The sequence below is a fragment of the Ranitomeya variabilis genome, chromosome 1, assembly GCF_051348905.1.
Source record: "Ranitomeya variabilis isolate aRanVar5 chromosome 1, aRanVar5.hap1, whole genome shotgun sequence".
Classification (NCBI taxonomy): Eukaryota; Metazoa; Chordata; class Amphibia; order Anura; family Dendrobatidae; genus Ranitomeya; species Ranitomeya variabilis.
Window position 1 is genome coordinate 919,905,576 of NC_135232.1, and position 16,533 is coordinate 919,922,108.

Consider the following 16,533-nt stretch of genomic DNA (forward strand, 5'->3'; position numbering starts at 1 on the left):
CCAACCAAAAAAGTTTGCCTCCTCACTGAACATAAAGTTCTGTGTAAACTGAGGGTCCTGTTCCAATATTTGTTTTGCCCATTCTGCAAATTCAGCTCCCCCTGCTCACAAATGGCACCCTTACAAAATCCAGCATCTCAACGAGGATGACGCAGATCGGCATGCTGAATTTGCAGAATGGGCAAAAATTAAAATTGGAACAGGACCGTCACTTTACACAGAACATTATGCTCAGTGATAAGGCAAACATTTTTGGGTGGGCCATTTACATGGATACACCAAATAACATGGGAATCGTGACAGTTTTCTTGCGTAGGGTGTCTTGCATTGAAATTTGCTGCAATGACCCGGGTACTGCATTCACCAGACATCAACACTGTTAGGGTTGGCGGAACGCACTGAGTATATATATATGTATTAATAGGTGTGTTCGCAACCCGGGGTCCACCGTGCAGGAGAGGAACCTGCTGCTGGCAAATGGCGGCGCTATATGACAGTATAAGCGAACTCGGTTAACTCCACACATTTGCTAGAAACAAGATGCTGTGCCCTGTTAACCTCACAGAGGTACACAGCTACCAAACAGAGCAAAACTGTGGTCATGCAGTCAGAGAAACAGGCAAACAACTCCTCACCGGAGGTGTCGGTATTCTAGCGGCTTATTTCAGCCAAATCCCTGAATACACACATACAAACTCCTCACCAGGGGTACCGGTATTCTAGGGGCCTATTTCAGCCAAACCCTAACCATATCCAGACATGACCACACTGGCGCTGAGCTCATAGACTTTACTATGTCATAGACATTACATTAATGTCATAGACATTACTAGCGCATGGCCATGTGGCCATGCGAACCTTGTATAGCTGTAGCAGACAAGGACCTTCCAAGTGGTCCAATAGGAGCTGCTACAGGGCTTGAGCGTGTGACGCCGGACCTCCAATGAGAAGTCCTCCCGTGGGCATGCTCAGTGTGTGTAAAGCAGGACTTAGTCCCAGAAAAGCCTGCACGCTGCTGACCAGTGCTGGCTACAAAAGCAGAACCTGGAAAGGCAGCAGTAACTCTTTGCACAGTATCAGGCTGAGCGAGATGCTGGGACCGACATCTCCGCTGAGCAGGCTCCACTGCGGCTAAAGCAGAATGGGAGACCACAGCAGACATTGCTCAATATTCCCCCTGTGCAGCAGCGGGAACTCAACTCCTAACAAACACAATTTCTATGTGCTCCTCATGTGTTAACATCTGCAACATGTCAATGGCTGTAAACAAAGAGAAACTTGTAAATAACTCATGAAAGAATAAAGATACATTAAAACCAAGGACACCATTATTTTTCTTGTGAAATTCTCATTAAGTTTGATGTGTCACATGACCCTCTTCCCATTCTAAAAAATAAAGTTGGATCCAAAATGGCCGACTTCAAAATGGCCACCATGGTCACCACCCATCTTGAAAAGTTTTCCCCCTCCCATATACTAATGTGCCACAAACAGGAAGTTGATATCACCAACCATTCCCATTTTACTTAGGTGTATCCATGTACATGGCCCACCCTGTAGTATCAGGAGGGTCAGAACATAAAATTCAATACTGTGATGGTTGTTCCAACTAGTTATTATTCCCAACAATATTTTTCCAAGGACAGAAAATCTTCCTGCTATTAACACTATGAAAGGAATATTCTGCTATTTTTCATATTGGGGTCCTCTTCATCACTCTTACACCATGAGGATTTCAGATCATTTTCTGATTGAATGGACATAATCATTCTGCCATTTCCACATGACAATTAATCCAATTATGTTGCATTGAATAGTTATGTATCAAGAGAGTTCTGAAAATCTGAATACATTATTTAGCTGAGAATATACCAGACGCTCTGTGGCTTCTATATTTAACTTCTTAAAGATACAGCAAATTCTGCCCTTCAGAATACAAAGACATTTTTCTTTCTGCTTAACTTCATTCTGACAAAGCATGACATTATCATCGAGGATGTAACTGTACAAGGCTCTTTTTATAATAAAATATAAGATATATATATATATATATATATATATATATATATATATATATATACTAGATGGTGGCCCGATTCTAACGCATCGGGTATTCTAGAATATGCATGCGTAGTATATTGCACAGCCCACGCAGTATATTGCACAGCCACACAGTACATTGCGCACCACGCAGTACATTGCGCAGCCACGCAGTACATTGCACAGCCCATGCAGTACATTGCGCAGCCCACGCAGTACATTGCGCAGCCCACGTAGTACATTGCACAGCCCACGCAGTACATTGCGCAGCCCACGCAGTACATTGCGCAGCCCACGCAGTACATTGCATGTCCACGTAGTATACTGCCCAGTCACGTAGTATTTTGCCCAGTCACGTAGTATAATGCTCCATGCAGTTATAGCCCCATAGATGCCCCATATAATGCTCCATGCAGTTCTTTATGGCCCCATAGATGCCCCATATAATGCTCCATGCAGTTATGGCCCCATAGATGCCCCATATAATGCTCCATGCAGTTCTTTATGGCCCCATAGATGCCCCATAATGCCCCATATATTGCTCCATGCAGTTATGGCCCCATAGATGCTCTATATAATGCTCCATGCAGTTATGGCCCCATAGATGGCCCATATAATGCTCCATGCAGTTATGGCCCCATAGATGGCCCATATAATGCTCCATGCAGTTATGGCCCCATAGATGGCCCATATAATGCTCCATGCAGTTATGGCCCCATAGATGGCCCATATAATGCCCCATGCAGTTATGGCCCCATAGATGCCCCATGTAATGCTCCATGCAGTTCTTTATGGCCCCATAGACGCTCCATACAGCATTGTGCCACATGTAATGCTGCTGCTGAGGCAATAAAAACAAAATATCACATACTCACCTCTCATCGCTGCTCCTCAGCGTCCCGTCTCTCCGCACTGACTGTTCAGGCAGAGGGCAGCACAGTTATATACTGCGTGGGCTGTGCTATATACTATGTGCCCTGTGTTATATACTGCGTGGCCTGTGTTATATACTGCATGGCTGCTATATACTGCATGGGCTGTGTTATATAGTAAGTGGGCTGTGTTATATATAGTGCGTGGCCTGTATTAATGCATCTGGTATTCTAGAATATGTATGTATGTATATAGCAGCCACATAGTATATAGCACAGGCCACGTACTATTTGTCTGCTATATACTACATGCCTCCTATATACTAAATATATAACATGGCCCATGTAGTATATAGCACAGCCCCCGCAGTATATCACACAGCACACGTAGTATATAACACTGCCCATGTAGTATATAGCACAGCCCCCACAGTATGTCACACAGCCCACGCAGTATATAACACTGGCCACGTAGTATATAGCAGCCCCTGCAGTATATCACACAGCCCACGCAGTATTTAGAAGTGTGGGCACCATATCCCTGTCGCCTGTCGCTGATTGTTCGCGGCCGGCCACATAGTATATAGCGCAGTATTCTAGAATATGTATGTAGTTTATTTATGAAGATTGAAGAATAATGCAATAATGGGTAAAATATATTTATTATCATTAAATTTTATTAGTCATAGAACTTAATACAATTGAATGAAATTATGAAACAGATCATCAAAATATATAAACCACATTACATGAACTGTAACTGTATTTAAATAAATCATCGGACAAAAGAAGGACATTGATACTATAGTATATTTATTAACAATATCAAGCCAAAATATTTTTGTACACCACATTTCTTGTGAATACCTTTTGACTACCTGTAAGCAACTTTCCTTGTAAAGGGGTAGGAAGAACTTGCACCTTGGCGTTGGATCTCATTTTAACTCTTGAAAATGCAACGTAGAGTTGTCCATGACCAAAAACGGGCTGCAGTAGATATATGCCAACAACACGGTGTAGAGTTTGACCTTGTGACTTGTTTATTGTCATGGCAAAAGCTGGTTTTATTGGAAACTGTTGACGCTGAAGCCTAAATGGAAGACCCGTGTCTGAAGGACATAAATCAATGCGTGGAATGAACACTTCATCTCCTTTTGCTGATCCAGTGATCACTCTTGCTTGAATGACGTGAGAATGGTGTCCAGTAACAATAATGCGAGTTCCATTACATAGACCATTTTTCATATTTAGATTCCGCAGCAACATTATGATTGTTCCAACTTTCAGTTGAAGTCTGTGGGATGGCATTCCTGATGGCGTAAGACTATTTAAAAATTCAACTGGATAATGCTCTCATTCATCTTCATTGTCTACATCCACTGAATCATCACTTTTATACAACTTATACTCACCAGGCATTCTATCCATCACCTAGGAATTTAGCAGAGCCACGTCATCATTCTTGGGACAGAGAATTGCATGAGAAGAGGCCCTCTCAACACTGCTTTGGTCGTTCACATCAATTTCAATGCATTGTCCAAAAACATCAGTTACGATGCAGTCAGTGCACAACATGTCTTCTGGTATTTCAATAATATCTTCTCCAAGGTTGTATTCGTTGCTAAGTTCACCGTTGCCAAGTTTAAGAAGCCAGTTGCTATACTCTGGGTCCGAAGATAGCATATTGTTAATTAGTTGGAGTTTATTGAACTGTTTCCAAAGGTCAGCCATTTTTAAGCTGGACTCGATAACATCTGTTCTTGTTCCATTTGGTATGACTGGAAGGCATTGCCTAAAATCTCCGCCAATGACAAAAACTTTACCTCCAAATGGAATTTTATTTTTTTCAGCAACATTTGTAGTCATTACTTCACGCAGAAGTCTGTCAATTAAGCTCAAAGCATATTTGGGTGCCATGGTGCACTCGTCAAGTATGAAAACATGTGCATTTTTTAACAGTCTTCCTGCAAATGTGTCTTGTTTTATTCTGGAAATAGAGATTTCATTGACTGGAACTGGTATCCCAAAGAGTGAATGGATAGTGCGACCTCCTCGTAAAAGGTTTGCTGCAATCCCTGTTGTAGCCGACGGCAATACGACTTTTCCCAACCCTCTAACGTGATGCATTATAACTTCATAGAGGTATGTTTTACCGCTCCCTCCTGGACCGTCAATAAAGAAACGTTTTGGCCTTGCATCTGCTTGGTTTTCTATAGCGCTCACTATAGTGTCATATGCAATCCGTTTTTGTTCATTTAAGGAGTTTGTCTTCTCTGTTGCCAACAATAATTCGTAAGCTTCATCATACTCTGGAACTTGTGGAACTTGAATGGCAGGCTGGGGCAAATTAAAGTCTGAAAACGTTTTTCCATGTAGTAGTAAGATATTTTGGACATCTTGCATGGCATAAGATTCGCAATTTTGACAACTTCCACTTTTGTTGTGAAGACGTAAGCAGCAGTCCTCGATTAGACGTTCTTTAAAATTTGTCCAAAGTTGAGCTGGATTTGTAGGCGGTCCAAATACACAGATGTAGGCAAACAATTCACGAAGTTGCTTAGGCATATGTAGGGTAACTGCGTCTTCTAAAGTAAGTTTCCACACAGTATCATCCAATAGAAATCTTGAAGCCAAAGCTGCAGCTTTAAATGTATCGTGTAATACTCCATTAACTGCAAATCGTCATAAGTTTTAGCTCCTTTGATATGTAGTAGTAACAGCCGAAGGCAATATCTTTCTTGATCCTTGACACTAACAGTATACATGCATCCAATTATTCTGCTAACTCCTCGTTGTCTTGGATTCCAAGTTTTATTCCAAATGTAATGCTCTGGAATCTCTCGGTACAAATAGCGCCTTGCGTTTTCGTCACGTTGGTTCAGCAAAAACCATTCCATTAATGTTGATCTCGTGCTTAAAGTTTTTGAGACATCTTTGACTTTAGCATCTTCAAAGAAATAAAGCTGCTGTTGATTTGGTAAATGAATAGCTAAACGTAAAATGGCATGGGACTGTGAATGCATTGGAAACGCAAATATCCTCCAAGCAGCTTCTGGAGCACTGACATATCTTGAGTCAACAAAAGTTGATGATTCATCATGATTTACTGTTTTCTGTTGTATTTCGATGTTAGCTTTGTCATGCCCCTTGTAGATGTACTTGAAGAGATATTTTACACTTTTTATTGAAGCACAGATTTCTACGTTGATGTGACAGTTGTAGCATTTTGATAAGTATGGGTTGTATGGGACTATCCATGAGTTATTTATAATTTTTTTGTTGCAAGCAATGTTATCAATGTGTTGTCGCCGGTAGGATGGGTAGCCATCCAAGTCTTTAACAGTGTGCTGTTTCAACTCCTTTGGAAACCCTTTTGTACACTTTCCGTTTTCCATGCATGGCCTTTTTGGATTTGCTACACCGCATGGGCCATGAACCATATGAGAGACTACAATATTATACAGTTCAGGATACTTTTCTTGGTTAGGAATTTCAGCCCACACTATATTGTCGATTTCTTCCTCCATACGAATCTTGGAATCCATGTCTAAGATAATTAGTATATGCGCATGTGGGAGACCTCGTTTCTGAAACTCTATGATGTGTATCATTGCTACGACTGTTCCAAAAAGCCCATTTTTGATGTCTTTCAAAAGGCTGATGAGTTTCAGTCGAAATACGCGTACGACTAAGTCCGGCCTGTGTTCAACTTTTTGCCAGGGTTCTAGATTTTCGGTAAAATTTCCGGCCATTTAGGATTACAGGTCATTGTCACAAAAATGTCAAGTCTTCCAAACTTTGTTACTATTGCCATTGCATCTTGATAACGCTGTTGCATGTTGCGGGGGCTACCTTCAAACAACGACGGGAGGATTACTGTTTTTCCAATTACAATTCCCTTTTCAATTGATTGTTTTTGCAAATGTTCTTGAAGAACGCAGTAGTCTTCAACTTTAAGTTGTTTTTGGTTCATTCTTATGAAATTTAGACGATTAGCTTCAATTTTAACATATGCGTCAACTAAGTACTGTTGTGTCAGTTTCCCACCGTTTAAAATAGGATTGAAGTAATTTCGGACAGACAGACGGAAACTGTAGTATTGCAGCTGTGTAATTCTTCTTGAAGTTCCTTGTTGGTTTAGGTTTTCATGCCACCCTTGTTCACCTCTTGGAAAGAATAGCGGATACAGAAGAGCATCAAGGTTGCTGTGCAAAATACTAAATCGTTGTGTCTTAGGAACCAAAGGGTTGTTTTGGTCTGGCTTAAGATGGACTAATATATCCCTTTGAAAAGGAGGTTCTCCATCATCATTTTGAAAAACAACTGCGACCTCACTTACACGTAGTTTGTTGTAAAGTCGAGGATTCTGTTTACATTCTTGTTTAATGGCCATGACAATAGAAGGCATTTCAGTACCATTTTGTATAGCCCTCTGTTCCTCCTCAGCTTGAACATCTTTTAGCATGCGATATGCGGCAGCAAATGGGCTTATTTTTTGTAAATGTACAGCAATTTGATTCATCAGTTCAGCATCACACTTTTCGTTTTCTTTTAGGTTCATCCTTTGTTCTGTAGCCTCATTTGTATCAATGATGTATAATTGTGCAAATTTTGGTGGTTGTTCTTTTTCTGGGTGAAGTGTTCCAGTGCGGTGGTAGATCTGGCCGTGAATTTTAAAACAATACGGTCCGAATCCAGGGGGCGGTGCAATGTTGGCACCGAATGAAGCAAACGCATGAGAACTGTTGATGCTTCTGATATTTTCCATGAAATTTCTACTGTGTTGATGCATTCCTTTCATTAACTGCTCAAACAGATCTGAGTAGTGAGGTCTCGGTAGCATAACTTTTCCTTTTTGGCAGCATTGAGTAAACTGATTGTCAGATGTTTTTTCATCAATGAAATTCAGAGAGTCGCATTTAGAGCAAACTGCATTCATATTCCCACAGTAGTGTTCATGAATTTTACTTTCATTGTCTGTTACGTAATGTGCAAGTTGTTGAATATTGTCCTGGTCGTGCCTTAGTTGGTAGAGCATTCGTTTTTTATGAATTTGGCGATCATGTTGTTCCTGTCGTACAACAGTTTGTTGTGGTGTCTCCGGTTGGCGACGGTGTCTGTGAGATTCCGCATCCTGGGCTTGTCTGGCAGCAGTTTGTTGTGGTGTCTCCTGTTCCCGATGTTGTCATTTTCTTGCTGCTGCTGCTTTTCTGTCATCCTCATTGGCGTATTTTCGTTTACGACCCATTCTAAGATAGAAACACAGGGAGATGCCGCCCATACAGGGAGATGCCGGCTGGCCTCGACCAATCAGCAAGGCGGGATTTCCGAGACAGACAGACAATTAGACCCTTAGACAACACAATGTCGGCACTTGACAGCAGTGGAGGACAATGATGATTCCAGAATTCACGGCAGACTGTGCCCATCGCTGATTGGTCGAGGCCGGCTGGCCTCAACCAATCAGAGACGCGGGATTTCCAGGACAGACAGACAGACAGAAAAACCCTTAGACAATTATATATATATAGACTAGATTGTGGCCCGATTCTAACGCATCGGGTATTCAAGAATATGCATATCTGTTGTGAATTCTGCTCTTGGGCTCCCTCCGGTGGTTATAAGTGGTAGCACTGCTGTCTCTGGATCGCAGCATTTATCAGGTGTTTTCACTTTTTGCAATTCTGACTGGGCTATTTAGTCTTGCTTGACCCTTTAGTCAGTGCCAGTTGTCCATTGTTCCTGGAGGATTCACATCCCTGCCTGGTCTCTCCTGCTTTGCTGTTCTTTTCAACAAAGATAAGTTCTGGCCTTGATTTTTGCTGTCCACATGCTGTGGCCTTATTGTTCAGTTCTTTTCCATGTTTTTGTCTTGTCCAGCTTGGTCTGTATAAGGATTTGTTTAGCCAAGCTGGTATCTCTGGAGATGCAGATATACCCTCCATATCTTTAGTTAGATTTGGAGATTTTGTATTTTCTGTGGTGGATATTTTCTAGTGTTTTAATACTGACCGCATAGTACTCTGTCCTATCCTTTCTATTTAGCTAGAAGTGGCCTCCTTGGTTAAATTCTGATTTCAGTCTGTGTTTGTTTTTTCCCTCTCCTCTCACAGTCAATATTTGTGGGGGGCTGTCTATCCTTTGGGGATTTTCTCTGAGGCAAGATAGTTTTCCCTTTTCTATCTCTAAGGGTAATTAGTCCTCCGGCTGTGTCGAGATGTCTAGGGAGTGATAGGTACTTTCCACGGCTACTTCTAGTTGCGGTGCTAAGTTCAGGGTCTGCGGTCAGTACAGGTACCACCTTCTCCGGAGTACATCTCATGCTGCTCTTAGGCCACCAGATCATAACAGTACAACTGGCCAACAATGAGTTAACCGCATCTCAGAAGAAGGGAAGGAAAGTGCTGAGCCATTTTCTTTTCTGTAGTCTGTTGTGTTTTTTTTTTTTTCCCCTCTTTACCTCTGGGTGGCTCAGGAGTTCGGCGCTGGTATGACTGTTCAGGGATTGGCTTCTCGTGTGGATCAACTTGCTGCTAGAGTACAGGGTATTTCCGATTATATCGTTCAGACTCCGGTTTTAGAGCCTAGAATTCCAACTCCTGATTTGTTTTTTGGGGACAGGTCCAAATTTTTGAGCTTTAAAAATAACTGTAAACTGTTTTTTGCTCTGAAACCCCGTTCCTCTAGTGATCCCATCCAGCAGGCTAAAATTGTTATATCTCTGCTGCGTGGTGAATGGGCATTTGCCCTGGAACCTGGGAATCCAGCGTTGTTTAATGTAGACACCTTTTTCCAGGCACTTGGGTTATTGTATGATGAACCTAATTCAGCGGATCATGCTGAGAAGACCTTGTTGGCCCTGTGTCAGGGTCAAGAAGCGGCAGAATCATATTGCCAGAAATTTAGAAAATGGTCTGTACTGACTAAATGGAATGAGGATGCCTTGGCGGCAATTTTCAGAAAGGGTCTTTCTGAATCCGTTAAAGATGTTATGGTGGGGTTCCCCACGCCTGCTGGTCTGAGTGATTCTATGTCTCTGGCCATTCAGATTGATCGGCGCTTGCGCGAGCGCAGAGTTGTGCACACTATGGCATTGTCTTCCGAGTGGAGTCCTGAGCCTATGTAGTGTGATAGGATTGTGTCTAGAGCTGAACGACAAGGATTCAGACGTCAGAATAGGTTGTGTTTTACTGCGGCGATTCTGCTCATGTTATTTCTGATTGCCCTAAGCGTACCAAGAGAATCGCTAGTTCTGTTACCATCAGTACTGTACAACCTAAATTTCTGTTATCTGTGACCCTGATCTGCTCATTATCGTCATTTTCTGTCATGGCATTTGTGGATTCAGGTGCCGCTCTAAACCTAATGGACTTAGAATTTGCCAGACGTTGTGGTTTCCCCTTGCAGCTTTTGCAGAGTCCTATTCCTTTGAGAGGCATTGATGCTACACCGTTGGCTAAAAATAAACCTCAGTTTTGGACACAGCTGACCATGTGCATGGCGCCAGCCCATCAGGAAGATTGTCGTTTTCTGGTGTTGCATAATTTGCATGATGCTATTGTGCTGGGTTTCCCATGGTTACAGGTGCATAATCCGGTATTAGATTGGAAATCTATGTCTGTGACTAGTTGGGGTTGTCAGGGGGTTCATGGTGACGTTCCTTTGATGTCAATTGCCTCCTCCCCCTCTTCTGAAATTCCTGAGTTTTTGTCAGATTTCCAGGATGTATTCAGTGAGCCCAAGTCCAGTTCCCTTCCACCACATAGGGACTGTGATTGTGCTATTGACTTGATTCCAGGCTGTAAGTTCCCTAAGGGCCGACTTTTCAACTTGTCTGTGCCAGAACATACCGCCATGCGGAGCTATGTTAAGGAGTCCTTGGAGAAGGGGCATATTCGGCCATCTTCTTCACCATTGGGAGCAGGTTTTTTTTTGTTGCCAAGAAGGATGGCTCCTTGAGACCCTGTATTGATTATCGCCTCTTGAATAAGATCACGGTCAAATTCCAATAACCTTTGCCTTTGCTTTCTGATCTGTTTGCTAGGATTAAGGGGGCTAGTTGGTTTACTAAGATTGACCTTCGAGGGGCATATAATCTTGTTCGTATTAAGCAGGGAGATGAATGGAAAACTGCGTTTAATACGCCCGAAGGCCATTTTGAATACCTTGTGATGCCATTCGGACTCTCTAATGCTCCATCTGTGTTTCAGTCCTTCATGCATGATATATTTCGGAATTATCTTGATAAATTCATGATTGTATATTTGGATGATATTTTGATTTTTTCAGATGATTGGGAGTCTCATGTGAAACAAGTCAGGATGGTATTTCAGATCCTTCGTGATAATGCCTTGTTTGTGAAGGGGTCTAAGTGCCTCTTTGGAGTACAGAAGATTTCTTTTTTGGGCTTCATTTTTTCTCCCTCATCTATAGAAATGGATCCGGTTAAGGTTCAGGCCATTCATGATTGGATCCAGCCACATCCGTGAAGAGCCTTCAGAAATTTTTGGGCTTTGCTAATTTTTATCGCCGTTTCATTGCCAACTTCTCCAGTGTGGTTAAACCCTTGACCGATTTGACGAAGAAGGGTGCTGATGTGACAAATTGGTCCTCTGCGGCTGTTTCTGCCTTTCAGGAGCTTAAACGCCGATTTACTTCTGCCCCTGTGTTGCGTCAGCCGGATGTTTCTGTTCCTTTTCAGGTTGAGGTTGACGCTTCTGAGATTGGGGCAGGGGCCGTTTTGTCTCAGAGGAATTCTGATGGTTCTTTGATGAAACCGCGTGCCTTCTTTTCTCGAAAGTTTTCGCCTGCGCCTGTTGAAGCCGTGTGCTTTCTTCTCCAGAAAGTTTTCGCCCTGCTGAGCGTAATTACGATGTCGGCAATCGGGAGTTGTTGGCTATGAAGTAGGCATTCGAGGAGTGGCGACATTGGCTTGAGGGGGCCAAGCACCGTATTGTGGTCTTGACCAATCATAAGAATCTGATTTACCTCGAGTCTGCCAAACGGCTGAATCCTAGACAGGCCCGATGGTCCCTGTTTTTCTCCCGTTTTGATTTTGTGGTCTCGTATCTTCCGGGTTCTAAGAATGTTAAGGCTGATGCCCTCTCTAGGAGCTTTTTGCCTGATTCTCCTGGAGTCCTTGAGCCGGTCGGCATTCTGAAGGAAGGGGTGATTCTTTCTGCCATCTCCCCTGATTTGCGACGGGTTCTTCAGGAATTTGAGGCTGATAAACCTGACCGCTGTCCAGTGGGGAAACTGTTTGTTCCTGACAGATGGACTAGTAAAGTGATTTTGGAGGTTCATTTGGTACCTTTGCCTAAATTGCCTTCCTCTTCTGATTTGGTTCCGTTGTTTTTTCAGCATGTGGTTCATTTGCATGGCATTCTGGAGAATATTGTGTCCGATAGAGGTTCCCAGTTTGTTTCTAGGTTTTGGCGGGCCTTTTGTGCTAGGCTGGGCATTGATTTGTCTTTTTCTTCCGCATTTCATCCTCAGACAAATGGCCAAACCGAGCGAACTAATCAGACTTTGGAAACTTATTTGAGATGCTTTGTGTCTGCTGATCAGGATGATTGGGTGGCTTTCTTGCCATTGGCCGAGTTTGCCCTTAATAATCGGGCTAGTTCTGCTACCTTGGTTTCACCCTTCTTTTGTAACTCTGGTTTTCATCCTCGTTTTTCTTCAGGGCAGGTTGAGCCTTCTGATTGTCCTGGAGTGGACTCTGTGGTTGACAGGTTGCAGCAAATTTGGGCTCAGGTTGTTGACAATTTGGTGTTGTCTCAGGAGGGGGCTCAGCGTTTTGCTAACCGTCGTCAGTGTGTTGGTTCCCGGCTTCGGGTTGGGGATTTGGTCTGGTTGTCTTCCCGTCATGTTCCTATGAAGGTTTCTTCCCCTAAGTTTAAGCCTCGGTTTATTGGCCCTTATAGGATTTCTGAGATTATCAATCCAGTGTCTTTTCGTTTGGCCCTTCCAGCCTCTTTTTCCATCCATAATGTTTTTCATAGATCTTTGTTGCCGAAATATGTGGTGCCCGTTGTTCCCTCTGTTGATCCTCCAGCCCCGGTGTTGATTGATGGGGAGTTGGAGTATGTGGTTGAGAAGATTTTGGATTCTCGTTTTTCGAGGCGGAAGCTTCAGTATCTTGTCAAGTGGAAGGGTTATGGCCAGGAGGATAATTCTTGGGTTGTTGCCTCCGATGTTCATGCTGAGGATTTGGATTGTGCCTTTCATTTGGCTCGTCCGGATCGGCCTGGGGGCTCTGGTGAGGGTTCGTTGACCCCTCCTCAAGGGGGCGTACTGTTGTGAATTCTGCTCTTGGGCTCCCTCCGGTGGTTATAAGTGGTAGCACTGCTGTCTCTGGATCGCAGCATTTATCAGGTGTTTTCACTTTTTGCAATTCTGACTGGGCTATTTAGTCTTGCTTGACCCTTTAGTCAGTGCCAGTTGTCCATTGTTCCTGGAGGATTCACATCCCTGCCTGGTCTCTCCTGCTTTGCTGTTCTTTTCAACAAAGATAAGTTCTGGCCTTGATTTTTGCTGTCCACATGCTGTGGCCTTATTGTTCAGTTCTTTTCCATGTTTTTGTCTTGTCCAGCTTGGTCTGTATAAGGATTTGTTTAGCCAAGCTGGTATCTCTGGAGATGCAGATATACCCTCCATATCTTTAGTTAGATTTGGAGATTTTGTATTTTCTGTGGTGGATATTTTCTAGTGTTTTAATACTGACCGCATAGTACTCTGTCCTATCCTTTCTATTTAGCTAGAAGTGGCCTCATTTGCTAAATTCTGATTTCAGTCTGTGTATGTTTTTTCCCTCTCCTCTCACAGTCAATATTTGTGGGGGGCTGTTTATCCTTTGGGGATTTTCTCTGAGGCAAATAGTTTTCCCTTTTCTATCTCTAGGGGTAATTAGTCCTCCGGCTGTGTCGAGATGTCTAGGGAGTGATAGGTACATTCCACGGCTACTTCTAGTTGCGGTGCTAAGTTCAGGGTCTGCGGTCAGTACAGGTACCACCTTCTCCGGAGTACGTCTCATGCTGCTCTTAGGCCACCAGATCATAACACATGTCCCCGTAGTATATGGACAATGATGATTCCAGAATTCGCGGCAGACTGTGCCCGTCGCTGATTGGTCGAGGCAACCTTTATGACATCATTGTCGCCATGGCAACCATTATGACATCTACGTCGATACTGTGCCCGTCGCTGATTGGTCGAGGCGAATTCGCGGCAGACTGTGCCCGTTGCTGATTGGTCGAGGCAACCTTTATGACATCATCGTCGCTGTTATGACCCCAGTGGACAGGGTCTCAGAGGAACGTGTAAGTCTGCGAGATACAAAAATCCAGCTCATAGGGCTGTGGTAACTGGGTTGACCAAATAGCTACTCCTAACGCCAACACTAGAAGTAGCCGGGGATCATGCCTACGGTGATCGCTAGATGACTCGCGCCAGCCGGAGAATCTAACTACCCCTAGGAGAAGAAAACAAAGACCTCTCTTGCCTCCAGAGAAAGGGACCCCAAAGCAAGATACAAGCCCCCCACAAATAATAACGGTGAGGTAAGAGGAAATGACAAACACAGAAATGAACCAGGTTCAGCAAAGAGAGGCCAGCTTACTAATAGCAGAATATAGCAAGATAACTTATCTGGTCAACAAAAACCCTATAAAAATCCACGCTGGAGATTCAAGAACCCCCGAACCGTCTAACGGTCCGGGGGGAGAACACCAGCCCCCTAGAGCTTCCAGCAAAGGTCAGGATACAGATTGGAACAAGCTGGACAAAAATACAAAACAAAACAAAAGCAAAAAGCAAGGAAGCGGACTTAGCTTTAACAAGCAGGAACCAGGATCAGTAGTCTAGAGCACAACAGATTAGCTCTGATTTCAACGATGCCAGGCATTGAACTGAAGGTCCAGGGAGCTTATATAGCAACGCCCCTGAACTAACGGCCCAGGTGAGCATATAGGAGAAGACAGAAGCTCCAGAGTTAATTCACTAATGACCACTAGAGGGAGCAAAACGCAAATTCACAACAGTACCCCCCCCCTTAGTGAGGGGTCACCGAACCCTCACCACGACCACCAGGGCGATCAGGATGAGCGGCGTGAAAGGCACGAACTAAATCGGCCGCATGAACATCAGAGGCGACCACCCAGGAATTATCTTCCTGACCATAGCCCTTCCACTTGACCAGGTACTGAAGCCTCCGCCTGGAGAGACGAGAATCCAAGATCTTCTCCACCACGTACTCCAACTCGCCCTCAACCAACACCGGAGCAGGAGGCTCAGCAGAAGGAACTACAGGCACAACGTACCGCCGCAACAAGGACCTATGAAACACGTTGTGGATAGCAAATGACACAGGAAGATCCAGACGAAAGGATACAGGATTAAGGATTTCCAATATCTTGTAAGGACCAATAAAACGAGGTTTAAATTTGGGAGAGGAAACCTTCATAGGAACAAAGCGGGAAGAAAGCCACACCAAATCCCCAACACGTAGTCGGGGACCCACACCGCGGCGGCGGTTGGCAAAGCGCTGAGCCCTCTCCTGTGACAACTTCAAGTTGTCCACCACAAGATTCCAGATCCGCTGCAACCTATCCACCACAGAATCCACCCCAGGACAGTCAGAAGGTTCCACATGACCCGAAGAAAAACGAGGGTGAAAACCAGAGTTGCAGAAAAACGGCGAAACCAAAGTGGCGGAACTAGCCCGATTATTAAGGGCAAACTCAGCCAACGGCAAGAAGGTCACCCAATCGTCCTGATCAGCAGAGACAAAACACCTCAAATAAGCCTCCAAAGTCTGATTAGTTCGCTCCGTCTGTCCATTAGTCTGAGGATGGAAAGCAGACGAAAACGACAAATCAATGCCCATCCTACTACAAAAGGATCGCCAGAATCTGGAAACGAACTGGGATCCTCTGTCTGACACAATATTCTCAGGGATGCCGTGCAAACGAACCACGTTCTGGAAAAACACAGGAACCAGATCGGAAGAGGAAGGCAGCTTAGGCAAAGGAACCAAATGGACCATCTTAGAGAAGCGATCACATATCACCCAGATAACAGACATGCCTTGAGACACCGGAAGATCAGAAATGAAATCCATGGAGATATGTGTCCAAGGTCTCTTAGGGACAGGCAAGGGCAAGAGCAACCCGCTGGCACGAGAACAGCAAGGCTTATCTCGAGCACAAGTCCCACAGGACTGTACAAATGACCGCACATCCCTTGACAAGGAAGGCCACCAAAAGGATCTGGCCACCAGATCTCTGGTGCCAAAAATTCCTGGGTGACCTGCCAACACCGAGGAATGAACCTCGGAAATGACTCTGCTGGTCCACTTATCAGGCACAAACAGTCGGTCAGGTGGACAAGAATCAGGCCTATCAGCCTGAAATCTCTGCAACACACGTCGCAGATCTGGAGAAATAGCTGACAAGATAACTCCATCCTTAAGAATACCAACAGGCTCAGCGACTCCAGGAGCATCAGGCACAAAGCTCCTGGAAAGAGCATCGGCCTTCACATTCTTTGAACCTGGTAAATACGAGACAACGAAGTCAAAACGGGAGAAAAACAATGACCAGCGGGCCTGTCTAGGATTCAG